Raw genomic sequence first — 27,340 nt, forward strand, 5'->3', positions numbered from 1 at the left:
AAACTCTGTTTTAAAGTCACCACTGGCCTCAAGGGGAAATCAAATTTTATTTGTCACATGCGCCGAATACAACAGGTTGACTTACTCTCCGGCAACTGAGTTAAGAAGGACGCCTGTATCTTTGTAGTTACTAGGTGCATTGATACACCACCCAAATTGTAAATAATAACTTCACCATGCTCAAAATGGATATTCAATGTAGGGATGTCCTACATCGACCAAGAGTTGTCTGTTCTTTCAACCAATCGATTGGTCTACATTTCCAAATGTGTATTTTTCCATATATACAGTAGATACACCCTATGTGTTTTAWTAAAATCAACTATATGCACTGAGCTTGTCTGATGCTTTAAGCGATCTGTTTGATAATTAAGACACACAAAATGACTAGACTGAATCCGACTGCAATTGATGTGATAGTGCCGGGCCTGGCTCAGACTTGCTGCGCTGTGTTTATAAAAAAGACAGCGAGTGACTGTGTGACTAGCACACGCTGTTTCTCTCTCCTCCCTTCGCAGCGACCACTACAGAATGTGTTTCTGAAGCTGCAACATACAATGCATTCGGAAAGAATTCAAACCCCTTGACTTTTTCAACATTTTGTTACGTTACAGCCTTCTTCTGAAATAGTTTAAATTGTTTTTTTCCCCCTCAATCTACACACAATACCCCATAATTACAAAGCAAAAACAGGTGTAAAATGTTTTGCAAATGTATTAAATATAAAAGACTGAAATATTACATTTACATAAGTATTCAGACCATTTACTGAGTGCTTTGTTGAAGCACCTTTGGCAGCGATTACAGCCTCGAGTCTTAGGAGTTTCTCCCATTCTCCTCTGCAGATCCTCTCAAGCTCTGTCAGGTTGGATGGGGAGCGTCGCTGCACAGCTATTTTCAGGTCTCTCCAGAGATGTTCGATCGGGTTCAAGTCGGCTCTGGCTGGGCCACTCAAGGACATTCAAACACTTGTACCGAAGCCACTCCTGCGTTGTCTTGGCTGTGTGCTTAGGGTCGTTGACCTGTTGGAAGGTGAACCTTCGCCCCAGTTGGGGTCCTGAACACTCTGGAGCAGATTTCATCAAGGATCTCTTTGTACTTTTCTCTGTTCAACTCTGGAGCTCTGTCAGAGTGACCATCGGATTCTTGGTCACCTCCCTGACCACGGCGCTTCTCCCCCGATTGCTCAGTTTGGTCAGGCGGACAGCTCTAGGAAGAGTCTTGGTGTTTCCAAATTCTTCCATTTAAGAATGATGGAGGCCGCTGTGTTCTTGGGGACCTTCAATTCTTCCAAATTGTCTTGGTAGCCTTCCCCAGATCTGTGCCGACACAATCCTGTCTCGGCGCTCTACAGACAACTCCTTCGACCTCATGGCTTGGTTTTTGCTCTGACATGCACTGTCAACTGTGGGACCTTATATAGACAGGTGTGTGCCTTTCCAAATCACATCCAATCAATTGAATTTACCACAGGTGGACTCAAATGAAGTTGTAGAAACATCTCAAGGATGATCAATGGAAACAGGATGCACCTGAGCTCAATTTCGAGTCTCATAGCAAAGGATCTGAATACTTATGTAAATAAGGTATTTCTGTTTTTTATACATTTGCAAACATTTCTAAAAAACTGTTTTCGATTTGTCATTATGGGGTATTTTGTGTAGATTGATGAGGAACATTTTCTATTTAATCAATTATAGAATAAGGCTGTAACGTAAAAAAATGGGAAGGGGTCTGAATACTTTCCAAATACACTATAATTACAGCCATTTCTGACTGAAAAGTGATGTTACCAAAATCCCTAATTTATTTTGGAAAAACATGCCTTGCTCTCTTTACGTGGCACATGTATGCATTGCATGCACGTGACCAATAGGAACTGACCTATAGCCTATCATAATCACATCAATAAATTGGTTTATATCAGACTCTGAACACCGCAAAAGATGTCAGATCAAGATGGACGCAGAGGACGTGAGAAATAAACTCGAAACAGGAGAATGTTTACTGGTTGCTCAGGAGGTAAAGGGGAAGTCAGATGTGTGGAAAACATTTGACTAGTTGTGGAAAATACTTGAGATCAAGAAAAAGAAGGTAAGAAGCAAGCCCTGCATGCATATTATGTGTGCCAAACAGGTAATGTTAGATTACAATATCATTTTTCTGACCGTTTGGAACAATGTAAACAATATTAAATACATTATAAGCATACCAGTGTGTCTGTTTATACATTTTTTTTAAGGTAAAGTCATTATTACAGCAAAGACTAAAAACAGTCACATCCATTTGTGATCCCCGAAATGGAATTGTTTATGCTAATTATTCAATGGTCACTTTGTTATTTTATTTTCAAACTAAAATGCTTGATTACATTTCAAATCATGAATGACTCGTATGCTGTGTCATGACAGGAACGAATAACTGATTGATTGATACAGTAGCCTATATAAGTACTGAAATATAGGCCTCAGTAAGTTACGGTATTAAGACTAATCAGGATGCGCTCTTAGGCCTACAGCTCAGCTCTAAGGCTGCTATACTAAGCCTACTACTTATAATCACATTACTTATTATTATAATTATGATCATAATAATAATAGTAACAATAAGAAGGAGCTCAAGGAAAAAGGAGGGTTATTATTAATATAATTTCTGACAATTTGCAACAGTGTAAACAACACTATATAAATGATAAATCATACCAGAGAGGCTGGTTTGTAAAGCTTTTATTACAGCATAGCAAAGATTTTTTTTTTTTATCAGAATTTGTGAAATTGTTAATCAGACATGTGGTTGCTTGAGGTTTGGTGCTCATAGAATCAGTAGGCTATTAAACAAGCAGTCAAACAGGCAACAGAAGCAGGATCTGTCTTATTTCTGTAGATATATATGGATGATTTATAAAGCCAGGCACATTTAACAATTAGGCTATTGATTATAGACCTTATTAAGTTGTGGTTTCCTCTCCTCACTTTTCTTAAACAATTAAGACAAGGGCTATTTTCTTGTCTGCTAACTCCGCCGCATTGTTCTCTACACCAATATGCTGGTTAACTTTGCTATTATGAACTTAGCAACATGGTCTAGGAAAAGGCATCAATTCAACAGTGCACCGATGTGTTTCAGAACTGCGGACAGCGACCACTATCCAACGTAGGAGAAAGCGCATTTGTTATAAAATAATATTTTTTATTTGTGTTGCACCATTGTTCTTACATAATATAAACATATACAATTTCAGTAGAACATGTCTTAGACTGATGGACTGTGCCATCCCCACAGCCTCCACAATGGATCAGTCCACTCAGACAGGCATGAATCAGGCAGGTGTCTTGTACACCATGATTTATAATTTTTTTTGCTACTGCTCGACTAAAGGAATCTCCGTCGACCAACAGCCTATCGACCAAACAATCGACCAGTCGACTAAATAGGGTCAGCCCTAATTCAATGTCTGCTTTTTTTGTATTTTGAACCATCTACCAATATGTGCCCTTCTTTGCGAGGCATTAGAAAACCTCCCTGGTCTTTGTGGTTCTTTGTGGGTTGAATCTGTGTTTGAAATTCACGGCTCAACTGAGGGACCTTACAGATAATTGTATGTGTGGGGCACATAGATTCAGTAGTCAGTCAAGTGAATCCATGCAACTTATTATGTGACTTGTTAAGCACATTTTTACCCCAGAACATACATGTATTCAGGCTTGCCATAACAAAGGGTTTGWATACTTATTGACATTTCATTTTTTATTACACTGAATAGAAATACATTTTTCATGAGCTGAAATAAAAGCTCCCCAAAATGTTCCAATATGCACAAAAAGCTTGTTTCTCTTGTATTTTGTGCACAAATTTGTTTACATCCCTGTTAGTGAGAAATTCTCCTTTGCCAAGATAATCCATCCATCTGATAGGTGTGGCATATCAAGAAGCTGATTAAACGGCATGKTCATTACACAGGTGCACCTTGTGCTGGGGACAATAAAGGGCCACTCTAAAATGTGCAGTTGTCACACAACACAATGCCAGCACTGTTTCAGCATGACAGTGCCCCGTGCACAAAGCGGGGTCCKTACAGTAATGGTTTATTGAGATCGGTGTGGAAGAACTTGACTCCATCAAACACCTTTGGGATGAATTGGAACGCCGACTTCGAGCCAGACCTAATTGCCCGACCTCACTAATGCTCGTGACTGAACGGAAGCAAGTCCCCGCAGCAATATTCCAACATCTTGTGGAAAGCCTTCCCAGAAGATTGGAGGCTATTATAGCAGCATAGGGGAGACCAACTCCATATAAATGTCCACATACTTTTGTATATATAGATGTATGACCAAGGAAGACTCCACCGACGCTACTGAAAAAAATCCTAGGGATTCTTATAAGTACTACCGTACTTATAGGATATGTTACTTTATTTGTAACATTATGTGATGATTTCAGAGGTGGCATCCCAGAGTGGTTGGAGAGGGGCAGGGGGGAATTGTCCGGAAAACTCCGGACCCTAGTTGTAGGGTATGACATACTAATACATCAGATGTAAAAAGGGTTTTATATGGGCTATGATGGGACCAGATCTTTTCAAATCATGTCACGTTAGTTTTTCCTGGGAGGATGAAAACATTAAAACCCTAAACTGCAGCAACCTTGAATTATATTTTAAAACTAAAATAACATGGGATCCTTTACACATACAAAGAGACAACTGCGTTTAAACAACAGAACTAACAGGTCTGAGCTTGCTTTATGCAGGGTTGCATTGTGTAGGCCTTTGCATCAGTAATTAGTAATTAAAAAGTGTGAGTAAAAAGTTACTCACACAGTATGTCATCACTATTGTGTTGATTGACTCTAGGCAATGTTGGATTGAAAAGGTAGGCTAGCCATCCGAAATTATAAACCAAATTTGATCCCATTCACATTTTTTCTTAACAGAAATAATGACACGACCGCTTCGTTTCCCCAGAGGGGTCAGCGGGCATAGGCTTCTTTCTCTAGGCTACCTGCAGCTGTAGTTGTTATCAATAGGCGACAGTTGATCAGACTGTGGCACAGATGAATTGGGCACGAGTTGACAAATCATGAGGCGAATCAGTCTAAACGACAGTACTTTGTCCCTCTTTTCAACACTTTTGTGTCAATATTTTGTTCTTAAACCAAATCAAAAGTGCTGGGGCAAATGCAAGCTTGCCACACGTATGCCTGCGTCCAGGCTGTGCTGATCTCTGAGATTTAAATCGCCACACAATTCTACAAATGAATAAACATGTCCTATATGTATGATCTACTATCTAGACATGTTCTGATTGTCTCAACATTTTTAGACTACGTCTCGAAATTTCGATACACTATGACTTATTTTTTTAATTATTGTGGCGGGAATGACGGTCCATAACGTCAAGCACCCATTTGTACCAAATACAGTATTTAATTCAACAAGAACACCACARATTTCTTGAACCTATACTGTTGCCTATATTATAGGCTATACATTATTCATTTACATCAAATGGTTGACCACAACAACGCCCAACCATGCTGTGATTTAACCTAAATAAGTGTCCTTTTGAAAACCCATAAGGCAGGTTGTTCATGGGCTATAATAGCCTGGCACACAACTTAGCAATGTAACCTACCACATTTCAATTTGGTGCTTTCGTTTTATGCAGAGGAAACTTGGCTCCATTTTGAATCGTATCTAATTTTGTTCAAACGCCATGACTGTGGCTTTTCGAATGCTATCTATTACAGGTCAAAAACTGATCATGGCTTGGTAGCCTACTTCAAATGCGAAATCTAGAGAAAATCTAATATTTTTCTCACCAAGCGAACTGTTCAACTGACAGCGCTCAACTGAACAACTAGCCATTCTGTCAACTAATCGTGTAGTTCCCCGCCAAAAGAACGTTACAATGTATCCCTTTCATTAAACTGCGGCTCTGCACATGCGGTCTCCCTGTATCTTCACTGTAGTACACTGTATATTCGCAACTAGCAGACACGACAGCCGAACACAACATGATAACGTCAATTCAATGTACTAAACAAGGTGCACATTTGTATTAAATAGGGTTGACTACATTTAAGACAGTGCAAGAGCCATGTTTGTACGCTGTCAACAAGAACATATTAAATAAACACACCCGGAACCAAAGCATTCCATCCGTCACACTGAGAAGTCGTCAATACTTACAGTAGTGTTGCAATTAAAAGGGAAGCTTTCAGTTCCATGAAAGAGGTGCTCGTCCTCCGTTCAATTTAAAAACAAAGAGCGCCTCTTGTATATTTTATGGATTGCAGAATGAATTGGCTTGAAGTCGCCGCTCGTACGGTTTCATGCACACGCCGCAATACAGACAGACTGGCTATGTTACTCTAGCGGCGTCGGTCCTCCAGCGCAGGCAATGGGAAGGATAGATAAACAGGACAGTGTGAATGCAGAAACACGTCATCGGATCTATCGGTCTGTCGTGCTGAACTGCGCATGTGCATGCCGTCAAATGACTCGGACGCACAGGGTACGTTCGAGCGGATCACTTTTGTCAAGTCGGTAACCATTGTTCACCGCCTTTCAATGTGTGTTTCATTATGGGGATAAAATGTTCCGACTTGATCCTACATATCGACTGCATGCACTTAACAAACATCATGTGATCAAAGGTCATTAAGTGTTGACTACAGTAGACTTCAAGTTTCTGCAGTTGCTCTTCGGCAACTTCATCCTGCAGTCATAGCCTGCTTTGTCGGAGGCTCTATTGCGAAACAATTAGGGTATTTTTGTTTGACCCACGCGAACGTGACCAAAGATGTGACGAACAGGAACCAACTTTGCCGCAATTCATGTAGACCTATACCCACTGGGCACAGACGTAAATTCAACGTCTATTACACGTTGGTGACGTGAATAACAACGTTGATTCAACCAGTGTGTGCCCAGTGGATATGTATACATGAATGTGATAGTAGAGGCTKTCTCTCACCAATTGATTTTACAATGTGCACACATAAATATTTAATTTGTAAGTGTGAGATATGTTTATTTCCATATTATATAGAACAACTTGGTAACACTTCCTTTTAAGGGGTCCTTTTACAGTGTAATTACATGTGTAGTTATGCTGTAACAAGTATTGTAGTTAACTGTAACAACTCACAGTTACAATGTAATAACAACATGCACCTGGTAGTAATTGCAGTTTGTAATTACAGAAGTGTAACAACAAACGCTTGTCACCATTCTAGTTACAAATGGGCAGGTTTCCACTAAATTCACAAAACTAGTGTTTTGCTTCTTCTCAGTTGCATCAAATCCATTAACAACTGTGCCCTGGGTGTCTGATAAATTATAGTCTATGCTCAACAGGCTCCAATTACTTAACCATGAATGTGTGGTGTTCAAAATATATCTCTAGCACTTGCCCCCAAAATAAAGCGGATAATCTGGTTTAACTTGGTTGAGTTTACGAAAACAAATATAATACAAGTCTCATCCCAGATGAGGAATAAGACACTATTTCAAAACACATGTATTGTTTGCCTAAGTACAATGTAATCACTAGTTGTTACGCAGGATTTAGCTAGTTAAAATTAAGTGTATTTTGAGGGGTACTTACTTGTAATTAATGTGTACTTATCCAGTACATTACCCTCCTTACAACCTGGCCCTCAATTTAAAGCTTGAGGAAACGAGATTCAAGTGGGAGATTAAATACACTAGTACATCACAGAGTACCTGTAATATCTGCATAAGTACAATTTAATTACTTGGTGTTACACAGGATTTCACTAGTTATAATGAAGTTGTAATTATAGTCTAGCGATAGTCAGTGGTGGAAAAAGTGCCCAATTGTCATCTTGAGTAAAAGTAAAGATCATCAAAAATGACTGAAGTAGTAGTCACCCAATACAATACTCATTGAGTAAAAGTGTAAAAGTATTTGGTTTTAACTATACTTAATTATCAAAAGAAAAAGTATACATTTCACATTCCTTATATAAAGCAAACCAGATGGCACAATATTATGGCATGCCAGGGGCACACTCCAACACTCAGACATAATTTACAAACAAAGCATTTGTGTTTAGTGAGTCCACCACATCAGATGCAGTAGGGATGACCAGAAGTGTTCTCTTGATAAATGTGTGAATTGAACCATTTTCCTGTCCTGCTAAGCATTCAAAATGTAATGAGTACTTTTGGGTGTCAGTAAAAAGTACATTATTTTATTTAGAACTGTAGTGGAGGAAAAGTATAAGTAGTAAAGTACAGATACCCCAAAAAACAACTTAAGTATTTAAAGTATTTTTACTTAAACATGCACTCTCAAACTTTTGTATAATTCCAGCCAGCAGTTTTGAAAGTGGTGCTCATGAGCCAGAAGTGGCCCCTGTTTTTTGTGTACTACGTCATCAACTTGTGTACTACATCATCCATTTCTTATGATATGTTACATCATTCATTATTATATTATTTTTTGTGCAATTCATATGATATGTTATGAATCCTATTCGTACTATATGCTTCAAATTTGTTGTGCTTAAGATCCTGGAGTGCATCTTTAAGTACCGGTACTTTAGTTTACACCACTGCTGATAGCATCCCAACACACCATAATTCAGCCTGCACAAACCCTGTAACATGTTAGCCAACTGAGAACCGACCTCCTCATTGACACAACTCTGCTTAGATCACCAGGTAGTACTGTAAGTTAACTTTGGTTGTTTTGTGTACTACTTTAGCGAGCCTGCTAAAGTGCCGACGCTGCTGGAAAGTACTGAGCTATCCCAAAGAGCTAGCTAACTATCTAGTTGGCTAATAATGTTAAGTATATATACCTTTGTAATCAGTTAAATAAGACGACACACAGAATTTAAAGCCCTTCTCCAATTTGCTTTTCGGCACTGACGTTGTGACCCGGACAATTCTGTGGACAACTTCGGCAACTCCTGAAGGCACTAAGAGAAAACCTCCTCCATTTTCATGCACTGAGTGCCAACTTCCGGCTGTGCATAAAGCTTTGGAGTCTGATTCCCAAGCCCAGGTCAAGCTCTTGTTTCAAATTCATGGAAGCTTGAGAGCGCAATGGCAAAAACGGGTTAACAAATGGTTCACAAAAAAAAAAAAAAAAACCATTGTTAAATCATTTAACGGCGTATTTGACAATGGGTCAATTGCTTTAACCATCAACTAAACATTTTTAGACACATGAATAAACAGTTATGGTTAAAATTGTTACGTAGTCATTTGTGATTGCCAAACTGTAAGCTTAGTTGAATAATGGATTATGAATGCCCTTAAAATGGTCATAAGACAAACTTTTATTCCATCAGGTAACCTTGCACTGCTGAAGAACGTTCTCACTTTTGGATGTGATGCATTGGTTCAATGATTTATTTAGGAATTAAGGCATGTCAAGGAATTAAAGGCTTAATGTCTGCCCATCTGCGCAACATGCACAAAATAACAATGAKCTCGATGGTGTCCCTTTGTAAAAGAACGTGGTCGAGAAAGTCAGTGTGCAAAATGCAGATATGATAGATTGCTGCGGGGGAATTTTTTTGTAGACGAGACAAAAAAAGTCAAGACAGAAGAGATTGCATGCAATTTGTTTATTTTATTTGTGGGATACATGAATTCTTCTGGACAATTTAGCATAGTAAGTTAGCTATCTAGCGAGCATTTGCCAGCTACCTAGCCAAGTCGAGTTAGCTGCAGAGCCATATATGGCTTTTCTGTTCCCAAAACTAAAATATTTTACAGAGTGTACTCCCTTTGCCAAAGTTTCTAAAAATTGCGATGCAATAGCAAATTGAGTTATTGCACACGCACACTTCATAGACTAGGCGTTCCCTAATGGAAATATGCAAATACATGCTAAAATGTGCCAATAGGATCTTGCTAGCTCCACTTCCTTGTTCTGCCCACTCGATTCACTAGGTTCCCATTGGAGACAACAGGGTGTGGTTTGTCTTGGGTTAGTTATACAAATCTTTGGATGTAAGCATGCAATTTCATAGCTAGCTAGATAACACAAGAACTAGCTAGGTAGGTAGCTAGGCCTAGCAAGCTATAGGCCTAAACTATAGAATGCATGATGATGATAACTAGTATAGTGTAACATAGTGTCTAATGCTACATTTTCATACATTCTTCTTCTCTACGACAGATTTCCACAAAGTCTCAGACTCCAGGATGGGAAAATGCTTACAAGAAAGAAACATATGAAGACAGAGACAGAATTGTTGATTTCCATTGTTACTTGTATCATTAAAAAGGGGAGAAAAAGACTCCAGTTTTTCAAAATGAGCTATCTATAGGCTACAGATTTGAGTCACCACTAGAATAGTTATGCCACAGGCAAAACAGCAAAAAAAAACGGGATCAGCAGCACGACCAGGTGGACTAGGGACAGCCAGGAGTCATCAGGCCAGATAGTCCTGAGGCATGGTCCTAGAGCTCAGGTCCTGAGAGAGAGAAGAATTTCACCAGATAGGACAGACTGACCCTTGCTGTTCAGCTTCGCACCCCTGTGCCAGACTACAGTCAATCATAGGACCTACTGAAGAGATGAGTCTTCAGTAAAGTCTTAAAGGTCGAGACCGAGTCTGCGTCTCTCACATGGATAGGCAGACCATTCCATAAAATTGTAGCTCTAAAGGAGAACGCCTTGCCTCCAGCTGTTTGCTTAGAAATTCTAGGGACAATAAGGAGGCCTTCGTTTTTAGACCATAGCGTACGTGTAGGTATGTATGGCAGAACCAAATGCTTTGTAGGCTAGCAGTAAAACCTTGAAATTAGCCCTAGACTTAACAGGAAGCCAGTGTAGAGAYGCTAGCACTGGAGTAATATGATCAAATGCTTTGGTTCTAGTCAAGATTTATTTCTAACTGAAATGTATTTAGTGCTTTATACGGGTAGCCAGAGAGTAGAGCATTGCAATTGTCCAACCTTGATGGGACTAAAGCATGGATTAGCTTTTCTGCATCATTGTTGTACAACAAGATTCAGAAATGTGCAATGTTATGAAGATGGAAAAAAGCTGCCCTTGAAATATTCTTGATGTGTTTGTCAAAAGAAAGATCATGGTCCAGAGTAATGACAAGGTCCTTGACAGTTTTATTTGATACGACTGTACAACCAAGATGAATTGTCAGATCAAACAGCAGATATCTTTGGTTCTTGGGACCTAGAACTAGCTTCTCTGTTTTATCCGAGTTTAAAAGTAAAACATTTGCCGCCATCCACTTCCTTATGTCTGAAACACTGGCTTCCAGGGTAAGCAATTTTGGTGCTTCACCATGTTTCATCGAAATGTACAGCTGTGTGTCATCCGCAAAGCATTCAAAGTTGAAATTGTGTTTCTGAATGACAACTTTGAGGAACACCAAATCTTATAATTGATTTGTCTGAGGACAAACCATCCACAGAGATTAACTGATATCTTTCCAACAGATAAGAGCTAAACCAGGAAAGAACTTGTCTGTGTAGACCAATTAAGGTTTAGGGTCCAGGAGCTAAGGTCTAGGAGCTCGAGGACAGATGCAGAGCCTTGGTCTGACGCCATTAAAAGGTCATTTACACCTTCACAGGTGCAGTCTCAGTGCCATGATGGGGTCTAAAACCAGACTGAAACATTTCGTATACATTGTTTGTCTTCAGGAAGGCASTGAGTTGCCGTGCAACAGCTTTTTCAAAAAAAATTGAGAGGAATGGAAGATTCGATATAGGCCGATAGTTTTTTATATTTTCTGGGTCAAGGTTTGGCTTTTAGAAGAGAGGCTTTATTACTGCCACTTTTAGTGAGTTTTGTACACATCCGGTGGATAGAGAGCCGTTTATTATGTTCAACATAGGAGGGCCGAGCACAGGAAGCAGCTCTTTCAGTAGTTTAGTTGGAATAGGGTCCAGTATGCAGCTTGAAGGTTTAGAGGCCATTATTATTTTCATCATTGTGTCAAGAGATATAGTACTAAAACACTTGAGTGTCTCTCTTAATCCTAGGTCCTGGCAGAGTTGTGCAGACTCAGGACAGCTGAGCTTTGGAGGAATATGCAGATTTAAAGAGGAGTCCGTAATTTGCTTTCTAATGATCATGATCTTTTCCTCAAAGAAGTTAATGAATTTATTACTGCTGAAGTGAAAGCCATCCTCACTTGGGGAATGCTGCTTTTTAGTTAGCTTTGCGACAGTATCAAAAATAAATTTTGGATTGTTCTTATTTCCTCAATTAAGTTGGAAAAATAGGATGATCGAGCAGCAGTGAGGGCTCTTCGATACTGCACGGTACTGTCTTTCCAAGCTAGCCGGAAGACTTCCAGTTTGGTGTGGCGCCATTTCCGTTCCAATTTTCTGGAAGCTTGCTTCAGAGCTCGGGTATTTTCTGTATACCAGGGAGCTAGTTTCTTATGACAAATATTTTTAGTTTTTAGGGGTGCAACTGCATCTAGGGTATTGCGCAAGATTAAATTGAGTTCCTCAGTTAGGTGGTTAACTGATTTTTGTCCTCTGACGTCCTTGGGTAGGCAGAGGGAGTCTGGAAGGGCATCAAGGAATCTTTGTGTTGTCTGAGAATTTATAGCATGACTTTTGATGCTCCTTGGTTGGGGTCTGAGCAGATTATTTGTTACGATTGCAAACGTAATAAAATGGTGGTCCGATAGTCCAGGATTATGAGGAAAAACATTAAGATCTACAACATTTATTCCATGGGACAAAACTAGGTCCAGAGTATGACTGTGACAGTGAGTAGGTCCAGAGACATGTTGGACAAAACCCACTGAGTCGATGATGGCTCCGAAAGCCTTTTGGAGTGGGTCTGTGGACTTTTCCATYTGAATATTAAAATCACCAAAAATTWGAATATTATCTGCTATGACTACAAGGTCRGATAGGAATTCAGYGAACTCAGTGAGGAACGKTGTATATGGCCCAGGAGGCCTGTAAACAGTAGCTATAAAAAGTGATTGAGTAGGCTGCATAGATTTCATGACTAGAAGCTCAAAAGACCAGGCCTCCCTCTCTCTACCACAGAGGCGAGAGACAGTTCACACCCTGTTGTAAATTACAGGAGAAGGAGACTTTCTTTCCCCCCTCTAGTATTTAACCCAATGAATGTGCTTTGTTAACAGGCTTTTCCCGCCGAAACTATAAGACGGTCAAAAGTGGATACTGGAACAATAATTGTAAACATAAGAATGTGGGGAATGGTCAGTGGGGAGCTTTCATTTTGTGATGCCATTAAAAACTGTGTTGATGAAATACTGTAACTAGGAAAGTATACCCCCTTTTTTCTGTCAAGTTTCCATCCAATACGTTGTGCATTTGATATAAAACATTGTGAAAGTGTTTTTCTTAAGATATGAATGTGATTTTAGGAGTTAAGAGATAACTTCCAATCATATCTTTTGCACATTAAGTAGCCATGCCCCGAGTGAGGTCAGAGGAGCGTGTCAGCCTGATGGACCCGTCCTTTTCGACCAGAGTGCTTAAAAGGACTGGCTAAGAATGAACATTTTAGACCAGGAAAGACGGGGAGTTGCTGCCCACTTCTAAAGTGGTTTAAATGCTGAATCTCAGAGACCAGGAAAGGTGAGGCGGTAGGTACATGTTTGAAATGGTTGGAACTTTGAACCTCAACACGAGGTGAAGAAATAAACTCACCTTCCTTTAGACCAGAGAGACGGCGAGCTGCAGCTCATGTCCATCGTGGTCCGAATCCTGAATAATCAACATGAGGTGTAGGCGAGAAGCTCACCTCCCAGACAATCACTGAGTCAGCTGATTAGCTGTCGTGAGTCAGATAGAGGAAAGCGAATCTAAGAGGGACCATCCTACTACGCTTCAAACCATCCCATCCTACTACGAGTCTCAAATCACCATATTCTCCGACTATCATCACCAATGTGAACTGTCGACATGGCTGGCTAGCTATCTTCCAGAGTGAACAACAGTAGAAGATGGGAAATGGGAGACCCCTTTCGAACAATCAGAGCCATAGAGCTTGCCGCTGAAAGGCCAACAACCTTGCTAAGGAGGGCTGGTTCTGACCAAACAAAGGCACTCACACGTAAATACATTCATGATTTCTTATTTCAAAAGGGCGGCGGTTCGTGTGCAAACTWWWTGATTAATGTGAGAATAGTTCTGAAATGTATCGACAATGTGTTTTTTCTCTCTCTCTCTCTCCCACTCCATGTCATTGTGTAAAAAGCCACTATATTGTAAAAGTCCGCTAGGGACCTTTGTCTCATGTATTAAGTGTGTATGTTATCCTTCTATTATTTAATTAGCTAGTAAATAAATAATAAAACATTTTTGTAGTACTGAATCATGAGTAAGGCTGGGTTTTTTGCAGATGCATGAGGTTATGACTGTTCAGTCATCAGATTAATGAAAGTAAAGTCATTATCATTAGTATTTCAATAAAATGTTTATGCATGCAAGGGTGAATGGCCAGTCTAATTAGCAACGGTCATCGAAATTGTTAAAAGGTTTTAAAAACAATTCCAATAAATGCAACAGTTGAACAATGGATGAAATTACTCCAAACATTTAGAATTTTTATAATCCCTCAGATATTGAATTAATTACAGCACATAAAACATTTTACTGGCCCAAATAATGAATGTTCAGGGATTTTCAAAGTATGCGGCATCAGTTTCACAGCGTAGCCTTCAACCACAAGGGGGCGCTGCGAAACCACTCCGTTGTGGACGGTCCCTATTGAAATGAGACATCCGGGACAACGCAACGGAATGCTCAGATGTAATGTGAATGTGGCATCAGCGTTCTTATTGATTCAAAGGAACGACAATATATTCCATTGAGCCCATTTCAGTCATTACTGGGGTGTGTTTGACAGGTCATTACAAACATTTCCATGGTCGTAACGTTAACGGAAAAAACAGCAGGCACGCAAGAGTATGAAAGAGTTGCAGGATTAAAATGAAAGCAAACAATCCTGCGAGATTTAAGTGACAAGTGGATTTTGCACCCGTCGGGTGGGCAGGGCATGCACGTTGCTAGTCTAATAGATATTCAGTGAGAAATAGACTGATGCCAATTTGAATGTTACGCTCTTACCGTGGATATCTTGCTTATGCTAGCCTATTTTTGGTCTAAGAATATACTTAGCATGTAATACTTTTTTGTGTCAGCATTTACTCCAATCCTCTCCCCATAATGTCTATCTACACTGTGTAAGTACAACTATATTTTATTTAGTTGGGTTGTCAAGACTATATTGAGCAATTCAATGTTTCCTGTTGTCTATTTTTGTCTCTTTTATATTCATAATGGAATTTTCAGCAACTTTTCCATGAGAGTGCATTGGGCGGTCATTACTTTTAAGGTAGCAAAGCCTGATAGGAATAACAGACTCTCCAGTTCAGACAGTGATGTCACCTGCCAGCAGGGGTGCTTTGGCTACTGTATGGAGAAATAAAGGTCATGACACGTGGCAGCCCACATACATTATATCTTACTGCCTGTGTGTGAGTGCGTGTGCTTGCATGTGCCCATAGGCCTGTGTGTGTGTGTGTGTGTGTGTGTGTGTGTGTGTGTGTGTGTGTGTGTGTGTGTGTGTGTGTGTGTGTGTGTGTGTGTGTGTGTAGCCATGTACATATTGAGCAGTGCAAGACCAATGTTAGGTCTGTGAGACATGAAAGGGTTCTATATTATGCTCATACTAGATAAGAAGTGATCCTCCACAGGATTCAACATGTTGTTATGGATGAAGGCCGGGGCTGGGGTCTCATACATGATAAATGAGGTGCAGTGGTAAAAAAGACGGACTTTACGAGAGTGCTAAAAGGTATAGGGCAGCTCGTATAAAAGCTTAGGGGAAGATTAAACATGGCTGTATACTCGACTTTACGACAATTCTTACCCTACAACAAGCATGGCCAATTATAGTACACATAAAGTCTGAAATAAAATCGAATTTGTGAGCATCTACATTGGACATATTCATAAGTAAGTGAATAGTTTGTGATTCCAGGATATCTAGACTATAATCTATAGCAGAGGAGGCTGGTGGGAGAGGCTATAGGAGGACGGGCTCATTATAATAGGTGGAATGGAATAGTACCAGACAGATCAAGAACATGGAAACAACATGTTTGACTCCGTTCCATTGATTGTATTCCAGCCATTACAATGAGCCCGTCCTCCCATAACTCCTCCCACCAGCCGCCTCTGGACTATAGTCTATTATACTATAGTCTATACTCTCCATGACAACTGCTTTGTAAATCATGTTCATGGGCTACTATCTGCCCGATATTATTATAATAATACATTATATAGCACTTTTCAAGGACCCAAAGTTGCTTTACAATTATAGTAATGAAAAAAACAACAATGTACATTTACATTTAAGTCATTTAGCAGACGCTCTTATCCAGAGCGACTTACAAATTGGTGCATTCACCTTATGATATCCAGTGGAACAACCACTTTACAATAGTGCATCTAACTCTTTTAAGGGGGACGGGGGGGTTAGAAGGATTACTTTATCCTATCCTAGGTATTCCTTAAAGAGGTGGGGTTTCAGTGTTCTCCGGAAGGTGGTGATTGACTCCGCTGACCTGGCGTCGTGAGGGAGTTTGTTCCACCATTGGGGTGCCAGAGCAGCGAACAGTTTTGACTGGGCTGAGCGGGAAACTGTACTTCCTCAGAGGTAGGGAGGCGAGCAGGCCAGAGGTGGAATGAACGCAGTGCCCTTGTTTGGGTGTAGGGCCTGATCAGAGCCTGAAGGTACGGAGGTGCCGTTTCCCCTCACAGCTCCGTAGGCAAGCACCATGGTCTTGTAGCGGATGCGAGCTTCAAACTGGAAGCCAGTGGAGAGAGCGGGAGGGAGCGGGGGTGACGTGAGAGAACTTGGGAAGTTGAACACCAGACGGGCTGCGGCGTTCTGGATGAGTTGTAGGGGTTTAATAGCACAGGCAGGAGGCCCAGCCAACAGCGAGTTGCAGTAATCCAGACGGGAGATGACAAGTGACTGGTATTAGGACCTGCGCCGCTTCCTGTGTAGAGGCAGGGTCGTTACTCTGCGAATGTTGTAGAGCATGAACCTACAGGAACGGGTCACCGCCTGATGTGAGTTGAGAACGACAGGGTGTTGTCCAGGATCACGCCAAGGTTCTTAGCACTCTGGGAGGAGGACACAATGGAGTTGTCAACCGTGATGGCGAGATCATGGAACGGGCAGTCCTTCCCGGAGGAAGAGCAGCTCCGTCTTGCCGAGTTCAGCTTGAGGTGTGATCCGTCATCCACACTGATATGTCTGCCAGACATGCAGAGATGCGATTCGCCACCTGGTTATCAGAGGGGAAAGGAGAAGATTAATTGTGTGTCGTCGCATAGCAATGATAGGAGAGACCATGTGGAGATTATGACAGAGCCAAGTGACTTGGTGTATAGCGAGAAATAGGAGAGGGCCTAGAACAGAACCCTGGGGGACACCAGTGGTGAGAGCACGTGGTGCGGAGACAGATTCTCGCCACGCACCTGGTAGGACGACCTGTCAGGTAGGACGCAATCCAAGCGTGGGCCGCGCCGGAGATGCCCAGCTCGGAGAGGGTGGAGAGGAGGATCTGATGGTTTCACAGTATCAAAGCAGCCGATAGTCTAGAAGGATGAGAGCAGAGGAGAGAGAGTTAGCTTTAGCAGTGCGGAGCGCCTCCGCTGACACAGAGAAGAGCAGTCTCAGTTGAATGACTAGTCTTGAAACCTGACTGATTTGGATCAAGAAGGTCATTCTGAGAGAGATAGCAGGAGAGCTGGCCAAGGACGGCACGTTCAAGGAGTTTTGGAGAGAAAAGAAAAGAAGGGATACTGGTCTGTAGTTGTTGACATCGGAGGGATCGAGTGTAGGTTTTTTCAGAAGGGGTGCAACTCTCGCTCTCTTGAAGACGGAAGGGACGTAGCCAGCGGTCAAGGATGAGTTGATGAGCGAGGTGAGGTAAGGGAGAAGGTCTCCGGAAATGGTCTGGAGAAGAGAGGAGGGGATAGGGTCAAGCGGGCAGGTTGTTGGGCGGCCCGGCCGTCACAAGACGCGAGATTTCATCTGAGAGAGAGGGGAGAAAGAGGTCAAAGCACAGGGTAGGGCAGTGTGAGCAGAACCAGCGGTGTCGTTTGACTTAGCAAACGAGGATCGGATGTCGTCGGACCTTCTTTTCAAAATGGTTGACGAAGTCATCCGCAGAGAGGGAGGAGGGGGAGGAGGGAGGAGGATTCAGGAGGAGGAGAGGTGGCAAAGAGCTTCCTAGGGTTAGAGGCAGATGCTTGGAATTTAGAGTGGTAGAAAGTGGCTTTAGCAGCAGAGACAGAAGAGGAGAATGTAGAGAGGAGGGAGTGAAAGGATGCCAGGTCCGCAGGGAGGCGAGTTTCCTCCATTCCGCTCGGCTGCCCGGAGCCCTGTTCTGTTGAGCTCGCAGTGAGTCGTCGAGCCACGGAGCAGGAGGGAGGACCGAGCCGGCCTGGAGGATAGGGACATAGAGAGTCAAAGGATGCAGAAAGGGAGGAGAGGAGGGTTGAGGAGGCAGAATCAGGAGATAGGTTGGAGAAGGTTTGAGCAGAGGGAAGAGATGATAGGATGGAAGAGGAGAGAGTAGCGGGGGAGAGAGCGACGGCGCGATACCATCCGAGTAGGGGCAGTGTGGGAAGTGTTGGATGAGAGCGAGAGGGAAAAGGATACAAGGTAGTGGTCGGAGACTTGGAGGGGAGTTGCAATGAGATTAGTGGAAGAACAGCATCTAGTAAAGATGAGGTCAAGCGTATTGCCTGCCTTGTGAGTAGGGGGGGGTGAGAGGGTGAGGTCAAAAGAGGAGAGGAGTGGAAAGAAGGAGGCAGAGAGGAATGAGTCAAAGGTAGACGTGGGGAGGTTAAAGTCACCCAGAACTGTGAGAGGTGAGCCATCCTCAGGAAAGGAACTTATCAGGGCGTCAAGCTCATTGATGAACTCTCCAAGGGAACTGGAGGGCGATAAATGATAAGGATGTTAAGCTTGAAAGGGCTGGTAACTGTGACAGCATGGAATTCAAAGGAGGCGATAGACAGATGGGTCAGGGGAGAAAGAGAGAATGTCACTTGGAGAGATGAGGATCCCAGTGCCACCACCCCGCTGACCAGAAGCTCTCGGGGTGTGCGAGAACACGTGGGCAGACGAGGAGAGAGCAGTAGGAGTAGCAGTGTAATCAGTGGTAATCCATGTTTCCGTCAGTGCCAAGAAGTCGAGGACTGGAGGGACGCATAGGCTGAGATGAACTCTGCCTTGTTGGCCGCAGATCGGCAGTTCCAGAGGCTGCCGGAGACCTGGAACTCCACTGGGTCTGCGCGCTGGGACCACCAGGTTAGAGAGTAGCGGCGGCCACGCGGTGTGAAGCGTTTGTATGGTCTGTGCAGAAGGAGAGAAGAGGGATAGACAGACACATAGTTGACAGGCTACAGAAGAGGCTACGCTAATGCAAAGGAGATTAGAATGACAAGTGGACTACACGTCTCGAATGTTCAGAAAGTTAAGCTTACGTTGCAAAAATAATAAAAAAATCTTATTGACTAAAATGATATAGTACTGCTGCGTGGTGAAGTAGGCTGGCTAGCAGTGGCTGCGTTGTTGACTTTTTTGAAAGTGTAGCTGGCTAGGTAACCTCTAACTGGCTAGGTAACCTCGACAATTTCTCTAAATTTCTCTAAACTACACAATTATCTTGGATACAAGGACAGCAAAGACAACTATGTAGCTAGCTAACACTACAGTAATCAAGTCGTTCCGTTGTAATGTAAGTTTCTACAGTGCTGCTATTCGGTAGAAGTTGGCTAGCTAGCAGTGTTAGCTAGCAGTGTTGACAGTAGGAAGAACGCAGCGCGGCGGACGAAAATAGCTGGCTAGCTAACAGATAATTACTCAAAACTACACAATTATCTTAGATACAAAGATAGCAAAGACAACTATGTAGCTAGCTAACACTACACTAATCAAGTCGTTCCGTTGTAATGTAATCGTTTCTACAGTGCTGCTATTCGGTGGCTAGCTGGCTAGCTAGCAGTGTTGACTACGTTACGTTACGTTAGGACGAAAATAGCTGGCTAGCGAACCTCAATAACTACACAATTATCTTTGATACAAAGACGGCTATGTAGCTAGCTAAGATCAAACAAATCAAACCGTTGTACTGTAATGAAAATGAAAATGAAATGGTAATACTACCTGTGGAGCGAAGCGGAATGCGGAATGCGACTACTCGCTCCAACCCGGAAGTGACCCGGGTTGGAGCTTATATACGCACTGCTTATATACGCACTGATATGCTTAGAAATATAGTTTTACGCCACCAAGGTGTATGATCACATCTTTTGTCTGCAGATTAAAGTATTATTAATATTGCTAAGCAAAGTAAGAACTACTTTTTGATTGTGGACGTACTGTGCTTTTTTTTTAAACATTGCCCAGTAGGCCTAAGCTTTAGGGCTGTGACAATACCACTGTGGTGATATTTTTTCCATGGCAAAAACGAAAACACAAAGCAGACCAAACTCTTTGGTCCTTTAAAAAACAGCTGTATGTAACATACTGTGTGCTATAGTTTGGGGAAAAAATGTATGTGACTGGATGACAACATAATGATGTTTGTTTCCAACATTAGGGGTGTTTCCCTAAAGCTAACTCTGCTTAAGACTGGTACCCGGACTAATGACAGGAGTGGCAATGAGAGGAATGTTAGCTAAAAAGTTCCCAGACTAACTAAAATGTTAACCTTCTATCAACATCCCCTCTGATGTTTGTGTGTGTCCATTTCTCCCCATTAGACTTTGAGACATAGGGCTGAATTCAATTCGTATCGTGGAAGTATCGAGGAAGATCCGCATTAAAATYTAAAGATCATTTCCAATTGAGCTGACATATGCAGCYTTTACCGTGAATGCAGTCTTCGCAAATGCGTGAACATTGCCTTMAAATTGCAATCGCGCTACAACGCGGATTGTCTGCGATTCTTCTGCAAACCTTGAATCCAACAGATTGACATTTCTACATTATGGCCTGGATTCAGAGTTTAAAACCTTTAAACGTTGAGCAAGACCGAGACACAGAGAGACACACAGATAGACAGAGAGAGTCCGTTGATTTCACACAAATGGTGTTCTGCACTCTCTGAAGTCTCCAACTCTTAATGGGCAAAGTAATATTTTATTTATTTTTACACACAGGAGTCTCTCATTATTTTTGTGAGCGTATGCTCTAGTCTTTCTTGAAATGATATTTTACTGAAGCCGATTTCACACAAGTGCTTCATTCAGGCAAATGAGAAAGGACAAGTCCCTCACTGCAAAATACAGAACATACTGTAGCTATGTTGTTAGTGACATAGCATTGAATAGGACACTGTGACATCACATTTGCCAATATTGCAATCTATATTTGCAGATGCTAATTAAATCAGAGGGGAAATGAAATGTTCGTAAGTGAAGTTGATCTGATGTATCTTATTTTAACAATCTTGRACATGAGAATATGAAATGTAGCGTACTGTATGTATCTATTTCCCCATAAAAAGATCAAACTCCCTGGACACACTCCTCTCATCACCAATGGAAGAAAATAGGTGGATCGGCGTTCATTTCATGGTGAGTAAATTAACGTTCAGTATACTTTGAATGCATTTCTCAGCAAAAGTGAGTAAACTCCTGTGCAAAATGAAAAAGGTGTAAACGGCATTTACGTGAGTTTACCCTCCACTACACCATTACTCAKTACACATCCCTTTATGTGCATATGCACATAGATAGATATATATTTATTGTCAGGGATGCAATCAAATGTTTTCTGTTTTACACAGACCTGAACTTCGTGACATTAGTCCAGGAGTTTGGAGATGCTGGTTGAGGTGTATTCCTACAGAGTGCTTCCAAGAACTSGGCCAGAGACTTTAACCCCAAAGTAGGAGGCTGAGTTACTGGAGTTAGATGACTTTGTGAACTCCATCCACACTATGACACTGTTCTTTCAATCCTTAATCCTCGTCCTAGATATATCACAGTGAACAAATCGATAGACACAGCCCTTCCCAAAAACAATCTGCACTACCGCTGCACTATTGATCCCCACTCTCTCTCTCTTTCCCCATTTAAATTTAGTCAGGGCTAACGGCTCACTGGACAATCTCAGTCACAGTCTGGATTCCACATTGTCCCTGGTGACGCAAACACGTCAGAGAAGACAATGCTACTTACGTCAGACAGAAGAAGAAAAGAGGCAAGAACAGCACTTGACTGAGAATTGAAGTTCCGGAGTGAATGGATTCACAAGCATTTTCCATCACAATTACATTTGGCAATAATTATTATAACAGTATTTTTATTTTTTTACATTTTAGTCATTTTAGCAGACGCTCTTATCCAGAGCGACTTACAGTAGAGTGCATACATTTTCTTACATTTTTTACATACTGAGACAAGGATACCCCTACCGGCCATGAGCAGACGCTCTTATCCAGAGCGACTTACAGTAGAGTGCATACATTTTTATTACATTTTTACATACTGAGACAAGGATATCCCTACCGGCCAAACCCTCCCTACCGGCCAAACCCTCCCTAACCCGGACGACGCTATGCCAATTGTGCGTCGCCCCACGGATCTCCCCGGTTGCGGCCGGCTGCGACAGAGCCTGGGCGCGAACCCAGCCCAGCCTGGGCGCGAACCCAGAGACTCTGGTGGCGCAGCTAGCACTGCGATGCAGTGCCCTAGACCACTGCGCCACCCAGGATTCACCCAACAGTCAAATCAAATAATTAGAAATATTATTTTGTGACAAGATATTTCCAGCATTAAAAGGCATTAAAGGTTCCTTATGAAATACATTTTTATTAAAGGTTCCTTATAAAATACATTTTTGTCAGGAGGGAAAGTAGCAATTTACAGTCGATATCTCGAGCAGTAGGGTTTATTTTAAGGCAGTAGATGCGTCCCAGTTCTAAGGGAGTTTCATAACGCTGTCATTGGAAGTCTCCCTGCACTGGGAAGAGGAAAGACTGATGTATTCACATATCCGCTATGGTGGCCAAGTCCTCTGTGGACTTGGTCATAAACTATCCTTGGCATTCATAAAAGAGGCCTACATTGCAATTACTATAGCGCCACACCTGTCACTCGGATAATCTAAACACACACCTGTCCTGTTCGTTCAAACATACACGCATGCACACCCACACCACACACACACACTCAGTTTTGTATTGCTATCCTTGTAATTTATTCCCATCCAAAATACTATTTTCCCTAACCCTGAACCCAAAATCTAACCCTAACCATAAACCTAACTTTAACCCCAAACCCTAAAACTATATCTAACCCTAATTCCTAACCCTAAACCTAACCTTAACCCCAAACTCTAACCCTAAAACTATATCTAACCCTAATTCCTAACCCTAAACCTAACCTTAACCCCAAACCCTAACCCTAAAACTATATCTAACCCTAATTCCTAACCCTAAACCTAACCTTAACCCTAACTGTAGCCCTAACCCTAAGCCTAAAAATAAAACAAATCCTTGTGGGGAACGTCCCCACTTGTCTGAATGTTCCTTGTTTTACTATCCTTGTGAGGACTTCTGGAACCAACAAGGATAGTTAAACAAAAAATACTAGAACCCCTGGGGGGATGGTAAAAAAAAGCTGTCCAGTTAGTTATGAAATCCTGTCCCTGAAAGCTCTGCTCTGGCGTTCTCTTTAGCAGAGTATAGAGGCTTACCCAAGATGCCCTTGAGAAAAACCCKTTTGACCAGCAGTCTCTACCATAGAAATAACATTACTATAACTCACATCCCTAGTCAAGCAAGACCCCCTCKATAAGACCACGAAGCAATTCCTRGTGCCTACSAATGGAGGCTCCTTGGGAGGAGATGGTGTTGCGCAGCTGGCCCGGGTCTGCTGGGTCAGTCATGACCAGTTCGTACTATCAGGTATGAAGMTAAGGCCCAGATGCAGACAATGTCAAGTGAACAATGATTTAATAATCCAACAGGMGCAGGGAAAGTGGTCAAGCATGCAAGCTCAGAGTCAGGACAGGAAAGGGTCAAAACCAGGAGGGCGAGAAAAAGAGAGACTGGGAAAAGCAGGAGCTGTGGCAAAAACGCTGGTTGACTTGACAAACAAGACGAATTGGCAACAGACGAACAGAGAACACAGGTATAAATACACAGGGAATAATGGGCAAGATTGGGCGACACCTGGAGGGGGGTGGAGGCAATCACAAAGACAGGTGAAACAGATCAGGGTGTGACAGGTTGAGGAGGTTGAGGTGAACTGGTGTCCAACTAGTAAGGGCCTCTAAGCTTTCTGTGCCACYTACAGGTAGACCTAKATGTCTTATAGATTACAGTGGACTCCAAATTAAATGATGTTCTATGTTGCTATTAATGCTTTCAGTGTCTCAAAACTATATTTGAGTACTCCACAATGTGGCTTTTAAAACCTGTTTTGTATTATCAATTGATGTATCATTGTTGTTTTGTATTATCAATTGATGTATCATTGTGGAGTGACAAAAGCCCAGAAAAATAAAGTGCTCAGACAAAGGCTGTAAACAATGTCAGAGATAGAATTTGTCAGAACCTGGAAAGAGATTTCCKACYCCCTCCTRTTTTGATGAACATGACTTAGTGAGCTATAATTCATGTTCAGTCAAATATTCCTCTGTTAATTTTGTCAAGATACCATCTTTCTGAAATAAAAAAGTTTATCTTGTGTTTCTTTAGATAGCTGCAGCACTCAACCTTAAATTGCATCCTGTATACTATAAAAAATGTTCCCAATACATTATTGAGCGAATTTCTGGGGGTGGAAATTATATTTTAGATGTTTTATTTTCGTTTTTTTCTTTTAAAAAGTCACCAGAACCAAGCTTTTCAGTACTTATACATATTTTGTTTTCGGGGGAGGACCCCTTAAACCCCCCCTTAAACCCCCTCACTCCTGCTAACTTTTCCCCCACAGCTAACACATTTTATAGAGGAAACACTGGGTCAAACTGAAATGAATCAATCTCCACTCTAGACAATTATCAAAATAAAATATCATCATGGCTGCCTCTTTCCTGCATGAAGTTAACAATACACCCTCTAGACTTAAGTAGCTATAATTTCATCAGAGATCATATATAATAATTCAGATTGATAATCTGTCAARGTGAGTCAGTCTATGAACTCTGTGAGCTTGGAGGGGCCCTTCTCACTACCTTACCTGTTGGTTTGTGGCCTCTCTCMCTCTCCCGCTCTGCCAGTTTGTTCATGGCTGCCACTCTCCTACTATGATCATGATAGCACCAAAAAAAAGCTGTGTTCGAATTCTCATACTAACATACTGTATACTACATATTTAATGAGTATATACTACATACTATTAGTTCATTTTAGTATACTGTAAACGAATGGTATCGTTTCAGAGCTTCGCCTGTCTACCGGGAAGTTGATGCTGTTGTTATGCAACCTCTTGCTAGCTTGTTAGCATTACACATGACTAGCTTAACATTTTACGATTTCGGTTGTGTTTGTGAATTCAATCTAGAGTGGCAAAGTGCGCTCTGGGCGTTCCTAAATCCAGAGCTTTGTCAGATTGTCCGTTCATAGATTCGGAGCGTTCAGAGCGCACACTGGACGCTCTGGCCGAGGAGTAGGGTTGATCCTAGAGTTCAATGGTTAGCTACTTCCAGACACAAATGAGACAGAACACCTCACTCTGCCCATTTTACTCGCCCTAGCAGAGCTGGTTAGGCTGTTTTTATGTTATCTAGAGCGTTGGTGACTATAACTGTGCTGCTGGCAACAATTTAATGACGCCTTTTTTTGCCGAGGACGTTTACTGACACCGGCCATATTCAATGGGTGTTGAGCATTTGTAAATTCATCAGTTATTCTGCCCGAGAGTGCTCTGAAATCGGAGTTGGTAGCCATAATGAACAATGTACATTGAAACGCACAACAACTATACCACTTAGCTATGAATGATGTGAATAATCAAGCCCGTAAACGTTAGGTAGTTAATATACTGCCTGGCAAGTTCGATGTATTAGTAGCCAACTAACGTTAGGTAGTTAGCTAACATACCGGTACCTACTGCTGTAATGCTACAGTGAGGGAAAAAAGTATTTGATCCCCTGCTGATTTTGTACGTGTAACGATACTCTAAATCCTCCTCCTCCTCAGACGAGGAGAGGAGAGAGGGATCTGAAGACCAATGTGCAGCGAGGTATGATGACATGATTTATTTAAGACACGACAAAACAACGAAGACAGAAAACGAACTATACTTGAATAAACTACAAAACAAATAAACGATGAAATCAGACCTGGACACGAACTTACATATAACGTGAAGAACGCACGAACAGGTACACGACTTCAAACAAACGCTACAGTCCCGTGTGGCACGAACATACATACAGACACAGGAGACATTCACCCACAAGGAACACTGTGAAACAACCTACCTAAATATGACTCTCAATTAGAGGAACGCCAAACACCTGCCTCTAATTGAGAGCCATACCAGGCAACCCTTAAACCAACATAGAAACAGACAACATAGAATGCCCACCCAAACTCACGTCCTGACCAACTAACACATACAACAAACTAACAGAAATAGGTCAGGAACGTGACAGTACGTTTGCCCACTGACAAAGAAATGATCAGTCTATAATTTTAATGGTAGGTTTATTTGAACAGTGAGAGACAGAATAACAACAAAAATATCCAGAAAAACGCATGTCAAAAATGTTATAAATTGATTTGCATTTTAATGAGGGAAATAAGTATTTGACCCCCTCTCAATCAGAAAGATTTCTGGCTCCCAGGTGTCTTTCATACAGGTAACGAGCTGAGATTAGGAGCACAATCTTAAAGGGAGTGCTCGTAATCTCAGTTTCTTACCTGTATAAATGACACCTGTCCACAGAAGCAATCAATCAATCAGATTCCAAACTCTCCACCATGGCCAAGACCAAAGAGCTCTCCAAGGATGTCAGGGACAAGACTGTAGATCTACACAAGGCTGGAATGGGCTACAAGACCATTGCCAAGCAGCTTGGTGAGAAGGTGACAACAGTTGGTGCGATTATTCGCAAATGGAAGAAACACAAAAGAACTGTCAATCTCCCTTGGCCTAGGGCTCCATGCAAGATCTCACCTCGTGGAGTTGCAATGATCATGAGAATGGTGAGGAATCAGCCCAGAACTACACAGGAGGATCTTGTCAATGATATCAAGGCAGCTGGGACCATAGTCACCAAGAAAACAATTGGTAACACACTACGCCGTGAAGGACTGAAATCCTGCAGCGCCC

General features: G+C 41.8%; 1 protein-coding gene across 4 annotated transcripts in view; it reads right to left on the reverse strand.

Moving 5' to 3' along the window:
- Nucleotides 1-6,428, reverse strand: part of adarb1b (adenosine deaminase RNA specific B1b) — a 175,896-nt gene extending 169,468 nt beyond the window's left edge. For 3 of the 4 annotated variants that reach the window (XM_023981539.2, XM_023981541.2, XM_023981537.2), the window contains exon 1: nucleotides 6,194-6,428. The gene's annotated coding sequence lies outside the window, so the exon portion shown is untranslated. The remainder of the gene's footprint in view (nucleotides 1-6,193) is intronic. The other variant, XM_023981540.2, reaches the window with a different exon arrangement.
- Between the last annotated feature and the right edge of the window lie 20,912 nt (nucleotides 6,429-27,340).

Source organism: Salvelinus sp. IW2-2015, linkage group LG36 (assembly GCF_002910315.2).
Source record: "Salvelinus sp. IW2-2015 linkage group LG36, ASM291031v2, whole genome shotgun sequence".
NCBI lineage: Eukaryota > Metazoa > Chordata > Actinopteri > Salmoniformes > Salmonidae > Salvelinus > Salvelinus sp. IW2-2015.